General features: G+C 40.5%; 1 protein-coding gene across 6 annotated transcripts in view; it reads left to right on the forward strand.

The window, feature by feature from the left end:
- The window catches only part of Pde1c (phosphodiesterase 1C), a 455,584-nt gene that overhangs the window by 284,868 nt on the left and 147,484 nt on the right, over positions 1–23,232 (forward strand). The window lies entirely within an intron of this gene.

Raw genomic sequence — 23,232 nt, forward strand, 5'->3', positions numbered from 1 at the left:
AATTATTGAAAATGGCAGCTGCCAGGCTCTCAGAATGCACACTTTGTGTCTGCTGCCAGCCTGAGGTTTAGGATGAGAAGTTGTAGAGACTACTGTTTTATGGCTCCATTCCAAAAATGGGAAATTTGCAATGTCTCACTAGAAAATGGGGTCACTTATGGTGTTGCTTTAAATCACTGAAATGGTCTACACAGTTGCGTGAAGCCACAGGGGCACATTACTCTGAATGTTCCATTGAAGACACCTAAGCTCCAAAGGGCAAAACTGTGCACCAAAACAAAACCTATATAAAAAAAGAAATCTACAGAAAAGGGAAAACATTGAAGCAAACAGGAATTTGGAAGATTACAAACACATAACCATCTCCTTCTGCATGATGTTTCCAGTCCCTTAAACTTGTCAAGTACAAATAAATGCCCATTTAATTCCTCTTCAACTTAGCAATTACATGCTTTTTCATGTCCAAGTACTGAATAGTAATTATACTTGGAATTGCTAGGGAACAAAATAAGACCCGCTCAAGTGGCTTTGGTCAGTCCCAACTGAACATGGTGAAACATGATGGTTTACGAAATGGCTCTGGCGGTATTCTCATAATGGCTGTTTGCGAATCTTAGAAGTTGGTGATAAACAATTTCAGGAAAACTGAGAAAAACTGAGCTACTACACTTTAAGGGGCTTCTCTAAAGAGTCATGTAGAAAATCCATATTCTTTTATTCTTCTAGGAATAATTCAGATAGACATTTCTCAGAAAGAGAATCTTGGTGGTAGTTGGTGCTTCTTGGAGGATTCCAGTTAGACCAATTTGAGTAGTTAGAGGTGGAGTGTTTGGAGCGAGGTGGAACACATTTCAAATTTGACAGCTACATAATGACTCTGCTCTTATCCTTAGTAATAAGAATAGTTACTCATCTGTACATGATCATAAACTGCCTTTGTCATTTAGGTTACCACTGTTAGTGAGTGCTGTATAAAGCGTTGGCAAAAGGTCACATTGCTGGTCGGGTCTCTCATTTACCAGCATGTCATTTGGGGATTTGATTATCAGTCACATGGAGGCAGATTCCAATTTAGATGATTCAAAGGACTCTGTACGGTCTTCTCATAAGCACAGGGGCAGGGTACAGTGATGGCCAAGACTGGGGGCAGGGCACCCAGAGGCTCTGTCCCATGGGAAATAGTGTCATGCTCACAAATGTAGGTAGAAACAGTGTTAGGTGTTGACTCTATGGGAAACCAGGGAGGGTGGAAACTGTAAACAGTTATCGCTGACAGGAGCTAGAGTCAGAGTTGGACAGTCACTCCCATAAAACCAACCCCAGAGGAAGAACAAATACTGAATTCTATGTCCCTGTTTTGTGTCTCAGACCTCTGGCTGATGGTGCTTCCCACTGGCCTTGTTCAATCTGAAGCCTTCCAATGGAGGGGCCTTGGGAATCCATCATTAAGAAAAAGTCTTAGCTCACATAGTAGAGGAGAGAAGACCCCCAAGATAAGACAGAATGGAATGAAGGCAGAAGGAATCACCAGTATGCGTTGAAAAAAACAATCCCTGAGTTATTGACTTTTGGCCAAGTGCACACACTGAGTCAGTGCTGCATCCAAAGTTCTCAAACTGCCCTCAAGGACTTTCCCCCTATTTTATTGATGAGGACCTTGAGCTCGGAATGATTCTCTAATTCACTCAGGATTGCACGGCCATGAAACATCAGAGCTGGTTTTCGACACTAACGTTATTGTCCCTAGCCTGGAGTCTGCACCTTATTTGTTATAACTATTGTAAACCTTTGTTCTTTTCTTTCAAAAAGAGGTTACAGACCTACTTCAGATCACTACGAGGAGGACCCTGTGGGGCACTGAGCAGAGCTCTAGGCTACATGAGACTCTCCACTCTAACTCATTACCTTTGGCTTTCCATTCCTTATCTTTATCCTTTTCAGATCGAGGCACAAGAGAAAAGGGGTGCTGTCCATCCTCCCATGGCTAGGATATTTCCTCCCCAGTGGAGGTAGAGTGCTTCCAATTCAATTTTCTTAGTTCTTTCTGGCTTCACCTGAGAGATATCAGTTCAGAACTGGTGTTGTTGTTGAAGGGGTTGAATACGTAAAGATCCAGTGAGGGGCAAAGGGGCTTAAACACCAACGAGGACAGACAGCTTCTCGTGGTGTTTTCTCAGCAGCTGCAATGATCATTTCTTGGGGAAGAAGAAACTGCAAGCAGTTCTAAATGGAAGAAATGAGCTTTATATGGAGAACAGTTGAAGACACGAACATTCAAGAAAGAAGCGATCCCAGACTTGTTTATTTCCCCACTTCGTAGAAAGACATATTGTTTAATAGAGCAGCAGTTGCAGAGATGTGTTATCTATGTTTCCCCAAGACTTTTCTTTCTCTGATGAGTTGCATACAAGAGTTACTGGGAAAAAAAAAAAACAAAAAATAAAAAAAAAAGAGTTACTGGATATTGAGATATTGAGGCTGGACATAAAGTGGTTAGGCTAGCTTTATATTAAACTATCTCTGTGTTTCTATTGCCTTCTTGTCTGACAGCTGTCCATGAAATCAATGATACCCACATATATTTTGGTGGGGTATTTTCTACCACTTCCCCTCATTAAACACTCTTCCTATGACACCTAGCGTATATAGTCATGGTGCACAACTTAATACTTACTATTTCTTCAGGTGCTAAGAGATTTCATGTATACTCTTACTTCTATCTCTCATCGGTTTTGTAAGCTCCCTAAGGTCAAGGTCAGATGTCACTGGATTCTACCACAGCAGTCTCTGGTGTAATTCAATTTTAGACTAAGGCAGGATATGGATGATGACTAATATTTACTATATTCTGACACATTTTTACCTCTTCCTAGGAAACGAGTGGCAATGAACTAATAGTTACTCCTTATCTTCCATCTTCACGCTTTTAATCTTCCCTAGGAAATTTCTTTATCATCTCAACCTTAATAGGCTACTGTTCAAATGATAACAAACTCAGAAGAAATGTACAAGCAAGTATGCAATTTGCCAAAAAGTATCTAAATACAATTACATTTATATGAATAAACTTAAAAATATGGCAAGAGCTTCTATCATTACTAGATGCTGTTTTTTCTGTTAATTAATTAAATTAAAACATATGAAAGGAATTCAGGGCAAAATAAAAGTAAAGTTTATTTGTAAAAGGCAAGGTCCTCCAGCAGAAGGGCCATGGAACAGAGACTACTGACCGTAAGGTGTCTGGCTTTTTGTTTGGTTTAAGTATCCCCCTGGTGAGTCTCCTGTTCGTTCTAAGGTGCCCAACTTCGTGGCGCAGGGATTTGGCTTCCTGTCTCTATCTGCATGTGACATGCTGATAGGGTCTTCCACATTGGGATGCAAGTTCAAAAATTATTGCTAGTTGCTTAAGGCTTTTCCACCAATCAGGATGGAGCCTGACCTCACTTTTTGGTGTTGTAACAACTAGTAAAGAGAAACTTGAAGCCGAAAGTGGAAATGGCAACACTCTACTAGCCACTCATTCTTTCCCCAGGGGCCCACAGCCTTACTCCCCTATCTGAGTGATTCTTCTAACTCCTGGCAGAGGGTTGATGATATCTCTGAATACTTATCTTTTTTTAATTCATTATCTTTGATTATTCTTTCTGTGTGTGGTCAAAATTAGTATTTTTTTTTTTTTTGGTCAAGTGTGGGTGATGATCAGGTCCTCAGGGCTCCTCTGAGCCCAGGAAGATCTAGGACCAAACCATCTAGCAGCATGCCTTGTTGTCCTTAGGACCTGGTTGATCTTTATGCAAGCATAAAAATCCTGTTCCTTCTAGTCCCTTGAAATTTAAATCAGAAAAGGGGAAATGGAAGTTTATCTTCCCTCCCTTTCTGGGCTTCTAGAGGATCTACTTTCTCAAAATGAAGATCATTATACTCCTTTATTGAGAGACATGAAGAAGGTCCAAATCAATTTGGAAATATTCCATATATCTAAATTAGAAGACTTCAAATCTTAAGATTAGCATTATTTCATCATTCAATAGACAGTATATTTTTAAATGTTTGTTTTCTGTTGCTATGGTAAACACCATGACCAAAAGCAACTTGGGGAGAAAGTTTGCTTCATCTCATAGCTTAAAATGTATCATGGAGGGAGATCAGGGTAGGAACTCAAACAGGAACCTAGAGGCAAAACTGATGAAGAGACCATGAGGGAACGATGCCTACTGGCTTGCTCTGTCTGGCTTTTTCAGCTTTCTTCCTTATACAACCCTGGATTACATGCCCAGGGATGCCACCACTCAAAATGGCTGGGCCCTCCAATGCCAATAATTAATCAAGAAATGCACCGAAGACCCACCTACAGGCCGATCTGATGGAGGCAGTTTTTTAATTGAGGCTTCTCCTTCCCAGATGTCTCTATCTTGTGTCAAGTTGACAAAATATTAGCCAGCACATTTGGCCCCTTGCTAACTTGACACATAAACAAATCACTACCAAACCATAACCTTTTCTTTCTGGCTTATGCCCAAGATCTCATGTTAATACTAACACCACAACATAAAACACAATCCAACTTTCAAAAGTCCCACAGTCTTTAAAAATTTCAACATTTGTAAATCTAAATCCTCTTTAGAATTCAGTTTGTTAACTGTGAGTTCTTGTAAAAAAAATTAAAAACATTAAAAAAACTTTCTTATTTCAAGAAAAAGATCAGGGCAAAATCAAGATCAAATAAAACCAGTTCCAACAGCTTAAGTTGTTCAGTATCCAATGCCTGAGATTCATGATTTTCCTGCCTCCAAGTGGACTGGAAAGCTCCCCGTTTTTGGCTCTGTCCTCTACAGGAATATATGGTTTCTCTCATGGACTCAAGCCTGATCATTCCATATTTACCGCTGTCCTTGGTAGTTGTTCCATGATCCTGGCATCTCAAATATGCTGGAGTCTTTCCTGAAATAGGCTGTAAGTTCCCCAATTGCCTGTCCTGAATTTTCTTAAGGGACTCGGATCCTGCCTCAGAGTGCCAAGCCTCAGCCTTAACACCATGGCCCCTTCAAATCCCGGGGCCTCCAATAGAACTTAAGTTGCACATTCATCAGGGTCTTTCCTGTCCTTTCATGGTGCCAAGCCACAGCTTCTCTCTATGACCCTCAGGTCCTACAGGTCTCATGCCACACAAATTAGAAACATATATGGGAGACGCTAATACATTATCAAGTTTAGTTGCCATTACGAGGGATAGCCTTGGCTATGTCTGGGCCCCAGCTTCTCTGCACTGATCCTGAGAAAACACATCCCAAAAGATTCAACTCAACAATGCTGGTCTCTTCTTAATATAACTGATCTGTCAGCCCAGTTGACCAGTATCAATTGTAGCAGCAAAGCAAAGGCTTCACCTTAGTGAGTCTGATTCCTTGTTAAACCCAGCTAATCTTCAGCCCCAGCTGTTCAGAAACCTCAGAGCCTTAATCCAAATATCACATTAATGGCCCTTATAGACTCTTTAATTTCATCTGAAATTTTACAAGCCAGGGCCTTCTTCATCTGTTTCTTTCAGCATCTTATTATTATTTCTGTCTTCCAAACTCCTATATCTTACTGATCTCTGAGGAGTCAATGGCTTTTCCTCCCCTAAAGTCCTTCTGCAATGTTTTAGAGAAAATTGTGGGCACATATATCCCAGTCCAGTCTCTGGTACCAATTTAGGTCCTAGTTTGCTTTCTATTGCTTCAATAAACACCATGATTAAAAGCAGCTTGGGCAGTAAAAGGTTCATTTTAGCTTGTGGCTTATGGTTTATAGCTTATAGTTAACCATGAAATCGAGTCAGGACAGAAACTCAATGCAGGAACCGAGAGGCAGAAACTGAAGCAGAGCTCATGGACGAAGAATGCTTACTGGCTTGTTCTCCATGGTTTTTAAAACCTGCTTTGTTGTATAAACCTAGTTAACTAAGTTTTACCCAATCTACAGTGCATAGAGCCAGAGAAGTTAGGTATAGAATAAGGGACAAGGGGCAGATAGAACTCCCTGGGAAAAAGAAATGTAATAGACAGTTATGGATTAATGTTTAGGGGAGCCTGGAACAGGAAGCTCAAGTGGAGGGAGAAGAAGGGAGGGGTGAATACAGGTATCAGCAGTTAAGATTAAGGGCCATTAAGTAGGAGCATGGAAATATAACACAGTAGAAGCTTTCTAAAATATAGACATATTTGAAGGAGATAAAAATGTTATTGCCAAATAATGGGAAAAACAGAGCCTCAGATGGGCATCTCTTGTCACCAAATGAAGCTTCCAGTACTATGATCGGGTTCTATCTATGTGAATTGTGGTCCAAAGGGGTGCCATGGGAATCCCCAAACAATCCAAACAGTTACCAATACTATAGGTCACTCTCCACAAACTGGATGGCAAGGCCCCACTGCTGAAGACAACACCCACACAACTCACTGAACCTGGAGAAGTCAAGGTGGGTCCTTACATAGAACCCTCACCCATACAATCTATTAGCTTTGAACTCCTCATGGGAGAAAGGGAAAGCTCAGCTGTGAACCCTCTGCTCTCCAATGCTGTCCTTGCATGCAGTATAGCCTAATGCAGTGGTGGCACGAAGCTCGTGGGAATAACCAATAGCTGACTTGAACTGAAGGCTCACTCCAGGAGATAAACCTATCCTGACACTGCCTAGGTGACCAAGAACCGGAGACTAAACAGCCTATGGCCCTAGGGTAAAATTCAGTACTCTTGTTCTTAAAAAAGAAAAAAAATTGCAATCAAATGATTCCTAATGACATTCTGCTATCGTCATAGATCAGTACCCTGCTTTAGTCATCATCAGAAAAGCTTTCTTCTGCAGCAGATGGGAACGGATACAGAGACTCACAGGTAGACATTATATTTAGTCACATGTACATATACATTATAAAATCCTTTTGTCTAGACATATGTTGCTTGCTTGTCCAACTGTTTGGATGTAGTGGAATCATAGGAGGTGGAATTAGTAGAAGGAACAGTCTCTCTGGGGTTGTCATGTAGCAGGCTGGGTGAGCTTGCTTTGAAAGATGTTTGCACTTAGGTGCTTTGAAGGTGTAGATTTTAGAAGTAGTAACACTTTAACATAGAGTTATCCAGGCTCTACTGGCTTGATTCCAGGAGGAACCCTCAGAAGTCAATGGGAACAAAATCTCTCTTTCTCTCTCTCTCTCTCTCTCTCTCTCTCTCTCTCTCTCTCTCTCTCTCTCTGTCTCTTTGGTTTTATTTTATTAGAAAGATGTTGAAAGTGGTCTTGGATATTGAGTGTCTAGAGTCTGGTACTGCAGATGAATCTGTGGGCATTTTTATTTTTTATTTATTTTACATTTATTCTAGATTTCAAGAGCTGTAAACTGTTCTCTGAGGTTTAAAATGTGAGCTCCCTGGTTTGAAAAACATGTTAGAGAGCAGGGGCAGGGCTTGTTTTTGTAAATAACCCCTTCTGTTCACATTAGCTGCTTTTCAGTGAAGACGTAGTTAAAGAAAATGCTTCTGGGGCTGTGTTATCGGTAATACTCTTGAATGGGTTTGAGAAAAATGGTAAGAATTTTTATATTTAGTCACATGTACATATACATTATAAAATCCTTTTGTCTAGACATATGTTGCTTGCTTGTCCAACTGTTTGGATATAGTGGAATCATAGGAGGTGGAATTAGTAGAAGGAAGTTAGTCATTGGTGATATATCCTTAGGAAAGACATCAGGATCCTCACCCTCTCACTCCATGCTGTCAAAATGACAAAACATGAGAAGTGCTAGCCAAACTCAGCATGGCCCAAGACAGGACCAAGGACAGACAGAATGAGTTAGCTCACTTCTCACGTCCACTCACCAAACGCCTCATCCATGTGTCATTGTCCCAGCATACTTATCCATCAGATGGGATGAATGGCTCTTTTTCCCCTCAGAATAATGGAATTGGAAAAAAATAAAGTGTAATATCACATACACAGTGAGATTATAAATTAAAAACACATAATATTCACTGAGATCTAACTCATTTTAAAGTGATATTTTAATATTATGCTTTATGTATTTTACCATATATTTTCAGGGTACTCAATTATGCTTGTATATGTATATTATCTATAATATGTAATTCATAATAATCGTATGTGTGGGATATAAATAAAAATGATTTGGTTACAGATATAGTTATGAATAATTGGATTCATTTTCTTTCTGTTTTGCCATATGCTGGCAGTGTAAATTGGGCTACATTAATCGTAGATAATTTTTTAATTTAATTAATTCCTTGCTTCTTTGGACAAAGAGAGTGGTGATTTTCAAAGGGAAAGTGGCATTTTACAATTTCTTTTTTTAAAAAATATTTATTTATTATGTATACAATAAATATTCTGTCTGTATGCCTGCAGGCCAGAAGAGGGCACCAAACCCCATTACAGATGGTTGTGAGCCACCATGTGGTTGCTGGGAATTGAACTCAGGACCTTTGGAAGAGCAGTCATTGCTCTTAACCTCTGAGCCATCTCTCCAGCACCATTTTACAATTTCTTAAGGGTGTCAGACACAAAGTGCCAGTTTGTTGGGCCAAACCAAGGAAGATGATGATGACATTGAGCCCACAAATGTAGCTTCTGGGAAATGTGTGAACAGGAGACAATCAAGGAACCAGGAACCAGGAACCAGGATTGCATCACTGGCAGGAGTCCCAGAAATAAAGAAGAGGGGGGCATTCTAGTATTTGCAGCATTTTGATTGATATAGTTGATACAATTTGGGGAAAATTAGGTAGTTGCTGCAGTACTTGAATTTGTTATAAGGATTTCTCAATTGTTCATTAATTTTTATTTTGAAGTAATTACAAACTCCCAACTTCCTTCAATCATGAACAGTGATAAGAAGTATAAGTTAAATGAAACACCTCCTCAAAGAAAAAGTTAAAAGGTCCAAGAAAGAACACTGTTAATGACTGTTTGTCAGGCACTGTGGTGAGAACTCTGCAGATAAACTCATTATTGAAGGGCACTGCGGTGGGCACTGTATAGATACACTCAGTATTGAAGGACATTGTGGTGGGCACTCTGCAGATAAACTCAGTATTGAAGGGCACTGCGGTGGGCATTCTGCAGATACTCTCAATATTGTAAGCATTACAAGGTAGATAAACCAAAGTTTATTCACAGATTTCAAAAGGCAACTTTGCAAAAGCCTTGATCATAAGAGTTCTGTAAACAGTGTGTTCTGGACTGCTTATTTAAGCTGCTTAATTAAAAGCGCTAGTTAGTAGACAGGCCTCTAGGAATATTTTGATTGTACAATGCTAGATGAACCCCGTGAAGCCAGTGTTAATAAAGTCTGAACGATGTCTGAATATGGTGCAGTTGTCAAAGAAGGCAGTGTACGAGTTCGTTACAGGGCCCTCAGGGTAAACTGAGCCCTGAAAATGACTTAGAGGTCATGATTATCTATTTTACTTGGTTCTAGCATGAGTGCCAGATAACTTGCCCTATAAATGTTTCATTTTAAAAAAAACCATTTTGGTTCAGTTTTAACTTTGAAGCATTTTAAAGACAGAAGTATTACCATGTGTTTAAGGTGTGGAATGGCCCAGAGACTAGAATGCCAGCTGCTTCCTAGAATGTGCAGTGTCCCCTGAGTAACACACTGGGGCTTAGTGGCTAGAATAGTGCTTTAAACAATACCCAATAAAATAAAAAATAGTGCATCACGTCCTGGTTGCTTCTGCATGGCTTGCTGCAGGTATCATTTTCTTTGTGCTCTTCCTCAGCCCTACCCTCACAGGCAGCAACCAAGGCCACATAAGGAGCATATTGCAGCAAACATACGCGTTTGCCAAATGAAGATACAGTAAATAAATAGTCTCACATTATCCAAGAGATAGATGCAGTAATTAAAAATCTTCCAACTAAAACAAAGAACAACAGATAGATTCATCCTAGAGTTCTCCCAGATCTTCAAAGTAATGAACTCTATCTATTCCGTAAAATTTTCCAGAAAATTGAAGGACTTACACTGATATTAGGGTGAAGTGTACATGTTTTAATTTGGTCATTGATTCTAATATCTTTGGAAAACACATGAGTTAAGTTTTAGTTTGAGTTTTTATTTTATTGTTAAATCTGAATTTTATTCCCATTACTTTTGGAGACATGGACAAGGATGCTAAATAGAAGAATCATCAAAGGACAAGCTCGGGTAATATACAAGTTGGCATTGTGACCAAGGAAAGCATGGTACTAGTAATAGTTACAGAGAACCCAATGTATCCTCTCGTCGACAAACCTTCACTTCCTCTTCACTTGTCTCTATCTGGTGAGAGGATCAAATAGCAGCACATTGTTCAAGAAAGGAACATCCATACCCACTTGAAGAAGTTAATTTTATTGCTAAATCTCTGGCTGAGCATATTTTTGAGCATGCTTTGAAACAGATTCTAAATGTGTAACTGTTTAAACTTGAAAATATTTCTTCTTTTACAACTGACTCCTGCAATTGAGCGCATCATCACCCTCATCTTGAGTGAGCAGGGCGAGAGCACAGGTACAGGCCATTCTAACTAACTCTTGTGGGATCAGGGTTTTTTCCCAGCCCAATTCTAGTTTCTAAAGGTATGAAGAAGGATTTTTCTTTCTACAAATGGACTTCTTCGCTTGTATGCCTATGGAAACCTTTATACATAAGTTTTGGTATTGTTTTCCTAAACCAGAATAATCTGTTCCGTGGTAGAAACACAAACTTTCAGCAAGAGGATTCAGAGATCCCTTCAGCATCCCTTTGCCATGGGCACTGTTGTGAATTTCAGAGGGCCCGGTGTTTCAATAAACTCAGGGCTACATGTCCCAACGCTCTCAGGGAAGTCATGTGAAGGTAGACATTGACATGGTGGAAGGAAGACATTGAACTTCTGACACCAGTGAGGTCACACCAGGCTGGCAAGACACTTGTGACCTAAACACGCTAAAATCACTATGAGACTTCAGTGGTAGGAGTGAGTCATGCAGATCTCCCAATTTCTTTCTGTCAAAATGAGACGTTTGAATGAGACCCCGTCTGGTCTTGGCAGTGCCCTTTAGATGCCATTCAGTAAGTTTGACAACAGGGTAGAATGGTGCAGTTATGTCTTGGGAGTTGGGCATTATTTAAAGATGATTAATTAGTATCCTTTATATTATCCTACTGCATTTTGGACACAAGAAAAATGTGTGCCTTTGAACGTTCTCTCTGGGATTTGCCTCCTGAAGGCCAGAGTTTCCTATGGAACAGACTGATTCATGGTGGGGTTTTAGCATTTTGTTTTGATTAGCAGGTGAACAGCTTACCAGTGAGGGAAAGTCTCCAGTCCTATCTCCCTGTTTACTAGAAGTATCTAGTGAAATGGACATCAACAGGTATCAGTCTGAGGAACCATAAGTGACAAACCAGTAGACTCCCAAGATCATACACAACATAATCCAAACGTCATCCAAAAGGGTGGCCGAGATGAGCGCCTCATGCCTCATCAACTGTAGCTGCTTTCACATCAAGTTTTTTATCTGATTGTGAGAAGTTCCTTAGACGAGGTCTTTCCCACGTGGTCTGCGGAGGGTAGAAATCGAAGCTGTGAGGCAAAACTCACCTCAAACTTCCTATCAGTCAGCAAAGCACACCTTCCCTCCGGAGACTGGAGATGAAGTCTCAAAGCAGGGTTACAAGTGTCTCTTTCTTTTTACAAATGGGGAGACTGGGGTTTGCTGATGTGAGCAACTCGCCCGAGGTTATGCAGAACTAGCCTTCCAGCCTTGTTTGTACTCCTCACGTCTGTTTGCATCGCTCCCATCAAAGAGTCAAGACTTGGATGCTAAGCCGAGTGATGACACACATTTAAGAAAAAAAGCAAGTGGATAATTGTTTCTGCAAGCCAGAGGCCGGGTTCTTGATGTTCTTCACAGTACGTAAAGCCCAAGTCTGGATCAGAGAATCAACTCATTTGTGGAGGAATAAACCCACTGAAAGAGCTAAATTAAAAATTGCTTCATAAAAAAAAAATAATAAGCTAGGCCTGAGAGATTTCTCAGTGGTTAAGAGCACTGATTACTCTTCCAGAGGACCCAGGTTTAATTCACAGCACCCACAAAGCAGCTAGCAAACACAACTGTCTGTAACTTCAATTCCAGGGGATCCAACAGCCTCACACAGACGTACATGCAGACAAAATACCAATGCAGATGGAATAAAAAAAAATCCTAAACCAATGAAACTGGATTAGTTAGGGTGAGGTTAGCTACCATAGTGGAAATTTACTTCCTTCTCTCATGGAAAAGTCACTGGGTAGTCCTCTGTGATGGCTATTCTCGATTGTCAAGTTGACAGGACATGGAATCATCTAGGGGACATGGGCATGTCTGTGAGGGCACTTTTAGAGAGGTTTAATTGACATGAAATGGTCCACCCTGAACATGAGCTGCCCCATTCCATAGGCTGGGGTGTGGAATACAATGGAAGAATGGAGCTGAACATCTACCTTCTGCAGTCAGCTTCCAACTGACAGTCATAGGTAAAACAGGAGTAGTGGAAACAGAGCCTAGTATATTCACTCTTCTAGCACTAGTGCAATCGTGGGAGCATGATTATCCTCCCTGATCTCAAGTCTCCCAACTCTAAATCCATGAGTTGCTTAGAGGATTTATGGAATAACAAAACCACTCAGCCCAGTGGCCAACATGCTGTCAACACTTGTGGCCAGTATTTTATTTTAATGGTCCAAATTGTTTCTGATTCCATAACAGTTGGTGAAAGTGAGACTGTAAGTTGAATGATGAACACTGTTAAGCCATCTTCCCATGGCACAGAGGGAGTGGGTTGGGCATCCAGTGACAGGGTGATCTAGGTTGCTCACACAGGGTTAAGGATGCGATGGTTTAGAAGAGGAAGAAGAGACTTAGTTTGAGATAAGGTCAAGTAAGATTAAAGACTTCTGTCATGATGTGGGATTCCCCTCTGTATGCTGTGAATACCATTGGTTAATAAAGAAACTGGCTTGGCCTGATTGGGTAGAACTTAGCTATGTGGGGAAAACTAAACTGAATGCTGGGAGAAAGGAGGTGGAGTGAGGGAGAAGCCATGGAGCCTCTACCAGAGACAGACAAGTTGAAACCTTACCAGTAGGCCACAAGCCTCGTGGTAAAATATAAAATAATGGAGATGGGTTAATTCTAGATGTAAGAGCTAGCTAGTAATATGCTTAAGTATTTAGCCACGCAGTGATTGAACTAATACAGTTTCTGTGTGATTATTTTGGGTCTGAGCAGCCAGGAACAAACAAGCGGCCTCTCATATTACACTGTCATGGACAAGCCCTATGAGGGAATGTGGAGTGAAGGAAGAGCCTGGCAGCCCACAGCTAGCCACAGCAATGACGCTTTATTGGCTCTCTTCAGCTGGGAATACCTTGAGGGAACTGTGGATCTTGGGGCTTGTTCTGAGAGTATGTTGGTTCAGCAGGTTAAAAATCTTTAAATGGGAGCTTTGATATACTTTTAACTTATAAAAGGATAGCTTGAGTACTTGGTTAATCAAAATTACTAAAATAAAGCAAGCAAAACAGCAAAACACAATTTCTGCTAAAGCATATGAGTTTTATTAAGCAAGATTGCTAAACAAAAACATCAAACAAACAAACAAAACCAAAAAATGGCCTTTGTGTTTTGTAGAGGCCGAGAAGTCACCTTTGCAGGTATATAAAGCTTTATGACTTCATTGGGCCAGGTCTTTGAACACCCAGGATACTCAAACACTAGTTCACCAAGGAAAACAAAACCAAACAAAGAATTACCTAGAAAATAAATTACCAGTTGTTTGGGATAACAGATGGATGCTTTGTTTGGAAGCTTCATGTGCTTTATTGTGTAGCTCATTATGGAGATCTGGGTCCTGAAAGTGGTAACTTCAAATGCTGCTCTGTTTGATGCCCCAAATCCCAGGGCTGTTGAACAGTTAATCTTCACAGACCTGGGTAGAGGTGGACGGTGAATCATTTTCTAGTAACATTAATAAAAATCCAACCACACTGTAAAATAAATGTTTGTTTTGTTTCTTTGGTGGATGGAGGCACTGTAAATATCAGTGGTTAAGAGTGCTTGCTGCTCTTGTACAAGATTCAAATTTGGCTCCTAACACCTACATCAGGCTTCTCACAATCACCTGTAACTCAGGTTTCAGGAATCCAGGACCCTCTGATGGACTTCATACCCACATGTATATACACAGAGACTCACACATACATAATAAAAAGTAATAAAGTAAATGTTTAAAATGCTTGAAAATTGCTTTCTTTGGACTTTGCATTCATATTTTCAAAAGTTCTTACCCAAAGGAAGTTGAAGGATGCCTGCCAAGTTTGTCCTTTGCAGCTTCTTTTCCTGGTTGTCAGTCAACGACAATGCCTGTCCTCACTGGATAAGACGGTTCCTATTATTCAAGACCATACTACATGAAGTTATTGAGAAGGGAGGGTCTACTCAAATTGAAATCCCTAGAAAAGCCAGAATTAATTTTTAGAAATTGAATGTTTGAAGTGATGCTAAGCGCTTTCCTGGTGAGCTGGATTATTAAGAACTCAACAGAGAAGTTGAGGTTGGGGATTAGCAGGTGCCGTCAGAGGGGAGCAACCGGAACTTGGACCTTCTGGCTGGCCAGATGAGTGCTGGGTTAGCCTTTCAGGTTCTGAGAACTGCCTCAGAGTAGAGTTAAATTTCTTAGCTGGAAATATCATTTCACCACCAACATTTTTATTGCATACTTTTAGCAGTGCAGCTAGAGTGGTCTTTCTCAGACAACTCTTCCAGTCTCTAGCCTTGCTCTTGTCCTTAAAGCATGCTGAACTCTACAGCTATGTCTTGCCTCTGCACCTTCTATCAATGAGGTGGGTCAGTGTTTTGAATGAATGGAGAAGTGGCATTTGAAAAGCTGCCTGCCTCCTTTCAAGCAGAAAGGATAAGACAGCAGCCCCGGTCTGGTTAGGTTTTGTGGCTGTACACTCTTTTCCATTAAATACATAAGGATAGTTTGATTAAATTCATTATGTGTTATGGATTAGAGTTTGTTTGCATGTTTAACAACTACCTGAAATTCTATTTTTAAATATCTTATATTTTAACCACAACAGTGCAGTGTTTTTTTTTTTTTTTGTAAAAAACTTTTCACAGTCTTAGGGTATCATAAGATTATCAGTTACTAAAAATTTTGCAGTAGGTTTAAATGACCTTTAACAAAATCTTTTCTTACTTCAAAACATTTTGACGCACAAAACTAGGATATAAATTTGTCAAAAAAAAACCCTGTAAAATAAATAGATGTTTATGGAGAGCAGGGAAGATGTAAGAGAATTAAGAGAGAAACTTTGGTGTTGTGTTCCAATATACAAAACTTGGTACCAAGAAGAGGAGGTCTCCACTGAGCAGGAGCAGAAGTCACAGGATCTACGAACTGCTCTAAGCACTTAGGTGGTTAATTTGGTGGCCTATTGGATACTGAGTGCAGACCAGGGGGAGGCAAAAAAGTCCTAGAGGCCACAAGTCTCTTCCCGCTTGCTTTTACCTCCAGAATTCCACCAGTTTTTAAATCCTCTCCTCTCCTCTCCTCTCCTCTCCTCTCTTCTTCTCCTTTTCCCTCTTCTTTTTCTCCTTCCTTCCTTCTTTCCTTCTTTTTTTATTGAAAATAGATTCTTCTCTCATATAATATATCCCAACCACAGTTTTCCTCCTCCCACTTTTCCCAGTTTCTCCCGACCTCCACTCTCCCCCAAATCTACTACTCCTCTGTTTCCCTTCAGAAAAAAGCAGGCTTCCAAGATATAGCAACCAAACATGCCCAAACAAGATACAATAAGACAAGGCAAAAGGCTTTCAAAGTGCAGAAAGATTTCTGAGGCTCCAGCAGGAGAGAGGCAATCTCTGTAAAGAACACAGATCCTCCTGCACAAGGAAGACAGTTCCAAACAGCCTACCAGAGCCATCTGTCCATTTGTCAGTGTGTGTGTGTGTGTGTGTGTGTGTGTGTGTTGGGGAGGAAGAGTCATGGAAGTAATTTGGTAGCACTGCAGTTGGGGAAGGAGTAAGAGACAGGAGTGATAAGGTTACAACTCTGAGACACAACTCATAGACAGACTGGGATTGGTTTAAAACAAGGTAGAAGGTTTCCCTTACTGCACACTGCCAGTGACTTCTGTGTCATAGCGGTGGATTACAACTGGAAGAGCTGTGAGGGGTAAGCCTTCTCAGAGCGATGCATAAGAGCTAGAAAATAGCAAGGCTGCTGGAGAAATTTGGAACTACTGGATGAAAAATTAAATTCAGCCTAATTTCTAGCCAAATCAACATAAATCCTCATACTCATTACCCAGTGATGAAGCACTTGTCAAGCATTCAGTCTCTTGTGTTGACTCCCAGCACTCCTAAAAAATAAAATAAATAAACATATTTTAAACTAGAGAAATAAAGACTTCTTTAGACAATACTGAAACTCTCATATCTTTCAAACAAAAAATAAAAAATAAAAGGACATACTTTGGAGACCCAAAGTGACACCAAGAAGGAATACACGAGCATAAAATAAAATACTTTCCCCAGTCTCAGCTAATGGAAAGGTAACTGTTCAAAGCAATAATAGTGTCCACCAATGTCTCGAGTTATCCTAACAGAGGGTAAGGGAAAAGATCCACGACAATAGTGCAGGGCTGGCTGAGGCTGATGGGAATGCTCTACTTGGCTGTGAGCTACCACAGTCCATACAGTGTGGCATGTTAACTGGAAACGGATACCAAATCGGTTCCCTAGATCTATAAGAAGGCTTAAAATGTTATAAAACACTATATATGAAAAATGAAAAATGATTAAAATTATGTAAATTGCCTTTTCCCCTGTCTCAAAAAAACAAAAAAAGGGGGGGGGGAACAAAACCAAAAGAATAAAAGGGAAAGTAGCTGTTTTCTTTGTATGTTTTTCCCAAAATCTAAAACTGTTTTAGAACAAGCTTATTTAATAATGTTGTAAGATTTTAAATTGCTAAGTACATGATGGTGATTATTAAATCTTTTAAGTTGGTAATTATAGATTTCATATAGAATTATGATATCTAAGATTCACAGAATGAAGGTCTTATAGCCTTATGTTGATAAACATTGAATGTCTGATAGGGCCACGTTGATGGATACAGAATGTCCTATAGACTCATGTTGATGGACACAGAATGTCCTGTAGACTCATGTAGATGGGCACAGAGCATCCTATAAACTCATATTGATAGACACAGTGAATGTCTTATAGGCTTATGTTGATAGACATTGGATGTCCTATAGGCTCACATTGATGGACACAGAATGTCCTGTAGACTCATGTTGAGTCGCGTTTTGTGCCATAGAAGTAAGGGAAGCTGCACAGTCCAGTCCAGCACAGAATACAGCTTTCGGCCTTCACTTACCAAGCATCTTCTTACCACGAGCCTCAGGGGAGTAGTCTGTTGGTGGGTGGCTAAGTAGAGCCCTGAGGAAGTAAACTTGGGATGCTGTCCTGGCTGTTTGAGAATCCTGAGTGGTTGGCCATGCCTGTCCTGTGCTCAGGTATGGGAGCGCAGAATTATACACATGGGTATAATAACTTTCATGCCAGGTGATTCTTCAACATGGCAATAATGGGAAAGGAATACTAGGGGAAGCATAATCTCTTGAGAAAAGCTCCCAAAGAATCTGCATAGGTCTTGTTAAAGTTTGGAGATATGTCATGGCAGATGACTCTCAATTGTCTACCTGGAGCCAATCCTGCAGCAGTCTTAGCCTGAGGCTTAAAAGTTTCTAGACTGTCAAAGGGCACGTTTTTATTTTTGGATGCATTGTACATAGTGGCAGTAGAGGTGGTGGTGATGCCATGACTGGAAGATACCCCCAGCATAGGGGATTTTCATACAGCGTCTACCTTGGATCCCCGGTCTTTATGAACTTGCAAGCTATAGCCATTTACTCTACACCCCCATGGCCATTTCTGTTTTAGGTCTTATTGAAGCTTTTCTCCTATAATTGCCCATGTGGTAGTTGGTGTAAAACCATCATCTTAATAACTGGAATAAGTTGTGGCCTGGGGAGAAAGCTTGCTTTGCAGGGGAAGACAGATTGCACTAGATGAGATTAAACGAGGGCCATCAGGGCTTTGTGTGTTTTCATGTTGGGGCAAGCCTTCAGGATAGCAGTTGTCCATCAAAATTGATTTTATTCCAGGTGAAACCTTGCTTCCTTATCACTGTGTTCCAAAGTGAGCTGCACCAGGAAGAACGAACTCCAGTTTCTACCTCAGACTCGTCTAATATTTTGAATTACTTATCACATGTACTGCTATCATCCCTTGCTATGAGAAGAGGGCAATACACATCTGTTTAAAGGCCTATGGGTCTGTTGCCACTGGTAATTGAAATGGCTTGGTCAGTATCATCCTAGGCTAATGAATTATCAAGGATCATGAATCAGAAATGCATCACTTTGGCTAAGGAGATGGCTCAAGGAATGGAAGTATCAGCCATGGATTTGATGGCTAAGTTTGATCGCCAGGACCCACACAGCAAGAGGAGAGGATTTTCCCCATAAACTTCCCTGTGACCTCCACACACACTCTGTAGCCCAGGCAGGTGCATGTGGGTGTGCAACATGCATATACACACAAACACATAAATAAAATGCAATAAGAATGTTTTTTTTAAAGAAATATACTCGTCTTTTGGGGAGAATGTGTCTTCTTCAGGGGTAATAGTGGCATGAGGAAACTGGATATGGTGAATGCTTCCATAAGGGCAAAGGTTGGGAGCTAGCTATACTCAAGGGGCAACTTTGACTGGAGAACTTGGGAGTAGATGAAAATTGACTCAAGCTATTTTTTTCCTCTTCTTCTTTCCAGGTGTACTTCCTGATGTTTTCTGTAGAATTCTCTCTCAAACTTTGAAAGGAAGTCTATGGACTCTGGGCAGCTTTGCCCTCTTCTAGAAAGGAGAGTGGGGTGTTTGCTCCATTTTTTAAAAAAATTCTTTCAGATCTATTTATTTGTATTAGTATGAATGCTTTGCCTACATGTATGTATGTGTATCCCATATGTGCCTGGTGCCTGAGGAGGTCAGAAAGGCAGTCTGAGATTCCCTGGAACTGGAGTTGTGGATGGTCATGAGCCACCATGTGGGTGCTGCAATCATTTCTGGGTACTTTGCAAGAGGAAGAAGTGGTTCTAACCCCTGACCCATGTTGATAACCTTCCCTAGAGGTGAATACAAAAAGAGAATCCCTACCTCCTCTTAGTAGATCCCAGAAGTAAATAGCTACTCTTCAGTGCTGGTTAAATATTTATTCCCCTTTTGTATGTATTTTGTTATTTTATGAAAAAAATCAATGCTCTACAAGATATTATTTAGTATAATTGGTTATGATAAAATTTCAAAACACTTTCCTATAACGTCCTTGAGTTCTTTGGAACTCTGTGTGATTCAGATAGTCTCATTATGAGATCACAGCTAACCTTTGAGGCAGACATGGATGTGCCTTGCCCCTGGGTTAAAGAGCAGTAGAGGGGAAAAGTTAAGAATCAGATCCTCAACATTTTCTCCTAATGTTCTTTCCCCAACATGTCCGAAAGACTGAGTTTAAGAACCATCAAGAGGAGAGGAATATGGAAGGGAGGCAAACACTTGCTATTTCAACATCAATGAGGGCACAAACATTACGCTGTACCTCCTCCCTGGGCCCATCAGAGAAGACAGGAGCAGATGTACTGGTTCTGTTGTTAGGGATGTGACTACAATGAGGAGCAAGTGCAGGAGAATCTTTAAGTAGAGGAGAGGCCCTCCTAGACCTGACACGGGCTTCTGTAGATTCAACAAAAAGACATTTTTCATATTCTAGTGTGACTTTTCTATGTTTTAGTCCATCATGATTTTTTCTGTCTTTTGCAGAAAGATTAATTTTTTCAAGGGAGAAAGGCCTTGACCCTGGGGGAGACAGTGATATGGTCCTCTCTGTTTTCCAGGACCGTGAAGCCTATGGCCTTTCTTGTTGGCTCTATCTCTACTTATCTGCATCTCTACTTATCTGCCACCATTGTTCTTTAGTGTTCAGAGTATCATTATAGGACATCTTAGAATCTTCATTCTAAAGCCTCAAGGTGGATAGACACGTAGTGCTATAGACGGCTGCTCTCTGTGTGATTGACAGCTTTGGTAGGAGGATGCTTAGAGCTTGAAATTACTGTTTCTAGTTTGAAATATTCTGTGTGCTTATTACCTGACACGTTCATAAATGAGATTTAGCTAGAGTGTATTTTCTCCCTGAGATCAACAATGACTTTGTGTCTAGAGGTGTGAGTTGGAAGAGGTATTCATGGTCTGTTTTTCTAGGGAATTAGGGAGAGTAAGGGAAAGAAACCCTGAGAAAGAAAAAGGATCCCATGGGTCTCTGTGGCTAAAGGATGAATATCCAGATGATATGTTCTGGGTGATACTCAGATTCACCTACCCACAGAGGGTGAGTAGGTGCCATACACCTGCCCAAAGTCAACCAAGAGTGAGTGCCCAGTACAAGAGGACTAGGCAGAGGAGGGAGGTGCACACAGTAGCATGTTCCTGTGCAGGCTGCTGGATATGGCTTTGCTGTAGTCTGAGGGAACACAATGTTACAGTCTCTCTTCATGGTGACTCAGGAGTTAGGCTCCAGACTCATTGCCCTGGCATTTCTCCAGCTCTATCCAGTGTTTATGTGCTAGGGACCTGAACTTAACTTAGCTCTTGTGTAGCAAACAATTTGCCAACTGAGTCTTTTTATTTCAAGACGATAATTGTCTTCTCATTCATTTCTACTCATGGAACACATATTCATGGTGTCCCTGCTGTGTGCCTGTGCCACGTGCGTCTTAACTCTAGCTCTCTGTCTGCTCCTTACAATGTATCTCTAATTTACTATGAGCTACTAAAAGCCAGACAACCAGTCATCGTACTTCTAAGAAAGCATGTGTCAATAAGTTCCAAATAATTTTTCACTTGAAAAATCTTATCTTTGTGAGACATATGTTCTAATTTTGAATTATTGAATATGATAACTATGAAGCAGGTAATGTGAATGGTTGAATGCAGGCAGGGCTTCTGCCACGCAGGAAGGTGAGTTCCTCTCTCTTAGGGAGTATTCCTCCCTAGTAGTCCTCTTCGAGCCATCGTCTGTGTAACAAGCACTGGGGAAGTTGCCACTCCATGTCCATCACATGGCAGTGGCCTCTTGATGGTTTTAGACCTCAAAAGAAAGCCAAGGAGCAATGAAGCTTCAATGCAGAGGACCTCACAGTTCTCATCTCGAGTCTCCCTAACATCTTATTTATACCTTATCTTAACCTATGCATCTTAACTAATTCATTTTATTCATTCCTAACTGACTTTAGCCATCTTTGTGTCAAGGGACTGAGTGTTAGTTGTCATACCTGTCTCTAGAGCCAAGTACTGGGCCTGCCACCGAATGGGTAATGGAGACTAAAGATATAAATGGAAGTGCCCTTGGATCTTTGGAAGAACTCTTCGGACCTCAGCTTTGCTGATGATTTTCTTTAGCCCTGAGAACTGATGTATAGGTTTTCCTTTCAGGGGTATGAACTTGAGGGTGAAAAGCAAGAGTGGAGGAGAATGAATCAGCTAGACGGAGGTTGTGATGGAGTGAAGTGCGGCCTGGGGAAGGAGGCAGAGCTGAAATTACTGACTGATTGTTAGAGAATGGCCCTTGAACCACAGTGGTCAGCCAAATAGTAATTAAAAGCATTATTTTCAATTAAACTAAGAGCTTTGGATCAATATTTAAAATTTCTCTTTGCTTTCCATCTTACACAAGCTGTCTGGTCTTCATTATTTAGTGTCTAGATCTTCCAGGATCTGTGAACCCATGTGTGGATGCCAGCTCCATTCATGAGCACCTGTGAAATAAGTGCATGGGATCTTGATGCTTTTGCAGTAAGGGTGCATTATTCTGTTAAGAGGAAAGTGTGTTTAACTGAATTGTTCATATTTTTATGCATGTTCTAGTTTAAAAATGCAAGAAAACTCTTAGGGATACAAAAGAAAAAGAAATAAGAAGAAGAGGGAGAGAGGAAAAAAAGAGGAGAAACAGACGAAGAATAATGGCAAAGGAAATTCTATTTCCTCATGTGTAACACAGTGATGCAGGTCAGATAATTTCTGTCACCTCAACTCTAAAGTTTAGACAAGGTCCCATGTTTTTCTGTGTAAAGAAGACTGGCTTCAACTTGGTAGCAGAATTTTTAAAACCTTCATGGCGGTAAGAACAGTTTCTAATTAAGTTTCCGAGAAGTAAAGAGTTTTTTTTTTTTAACCTCCGCACCAAACATACCATTAGAAGAAAATTTCCATCTTAATATCAGATTTTAGTACTAAGCATAGTCATCAGGACCACCCTGCTAAAGAAGTCTACAACAGATGTGTGGTGTTCTGCAAGGTCACAGCACTCCAAGGATGCTTTACTTCGCGAAACACTTGCATATGAACTATTCCATTTTATGCTTTCCCCACAACACTGCCAACAAATGATGGTAAGGAAAGAAGGAGCTGTTCTGTGAGGGAACATCTGGGTCTCTGCTAAGATACACTCTCTTGTCTCACACTCACATTGTCCAGTTATTGCAGTCCTAAAACACCATCAAATGTAGGTTTCCCTCACTTAGAAACAGCTTTTTGAAGCTGGAGAGATTGCTCAGTTGTTAAGACCACTTCTTGTTCTTGCAGCGGACTTGAGTTCGAATCCCAAAATCCATATATTAGCTCACAACTGTTTATAATGCCAGTTCCAAGGGATGCAATGCCCTCTTCTGACCTCTGAGGGAACCAAGGATGCATGTGGTGTGGGATATATACATATGAGCAAAACACCCATGCACATAAAATAACATAAATAATAAAATTTAAACATTTACAAAAATCAGCTGTTTCTTTTAACATGGTCCTCAGATTATACTATGAAAGACAATACAGAGCAATTTACTGCAGTATCATAAACGGAACAGAGCTGGAGACATAGCTTAGTTTGTTTGTTTTTTAATTCTTTTATTGAGCTATATATTTATTGTTGGGGAAGCCGCTTGTTTGTTTCCTGGCGGCTCCAACCCGAAACAACCACACAGAAATTTGTATTAATTGCAATACTATTTGGCCAATAGCTTACGTGTATTTC

Source organism: Microtus oregoni, unplaced genomic scaffold (assembly GCF_018167655.1).
Source record: "Microtus oregoni isolate MIOR12 unplaced genomic scaffold, Mior012 000062F_ref0000492, whole genome shotgun sequence".
Taxonomy (NCBI): Eukaryota; Metazoa; Chordata; class Mammalia; order Rodentia; family Cricetidae; genus Microtus; species Microtus oregoni.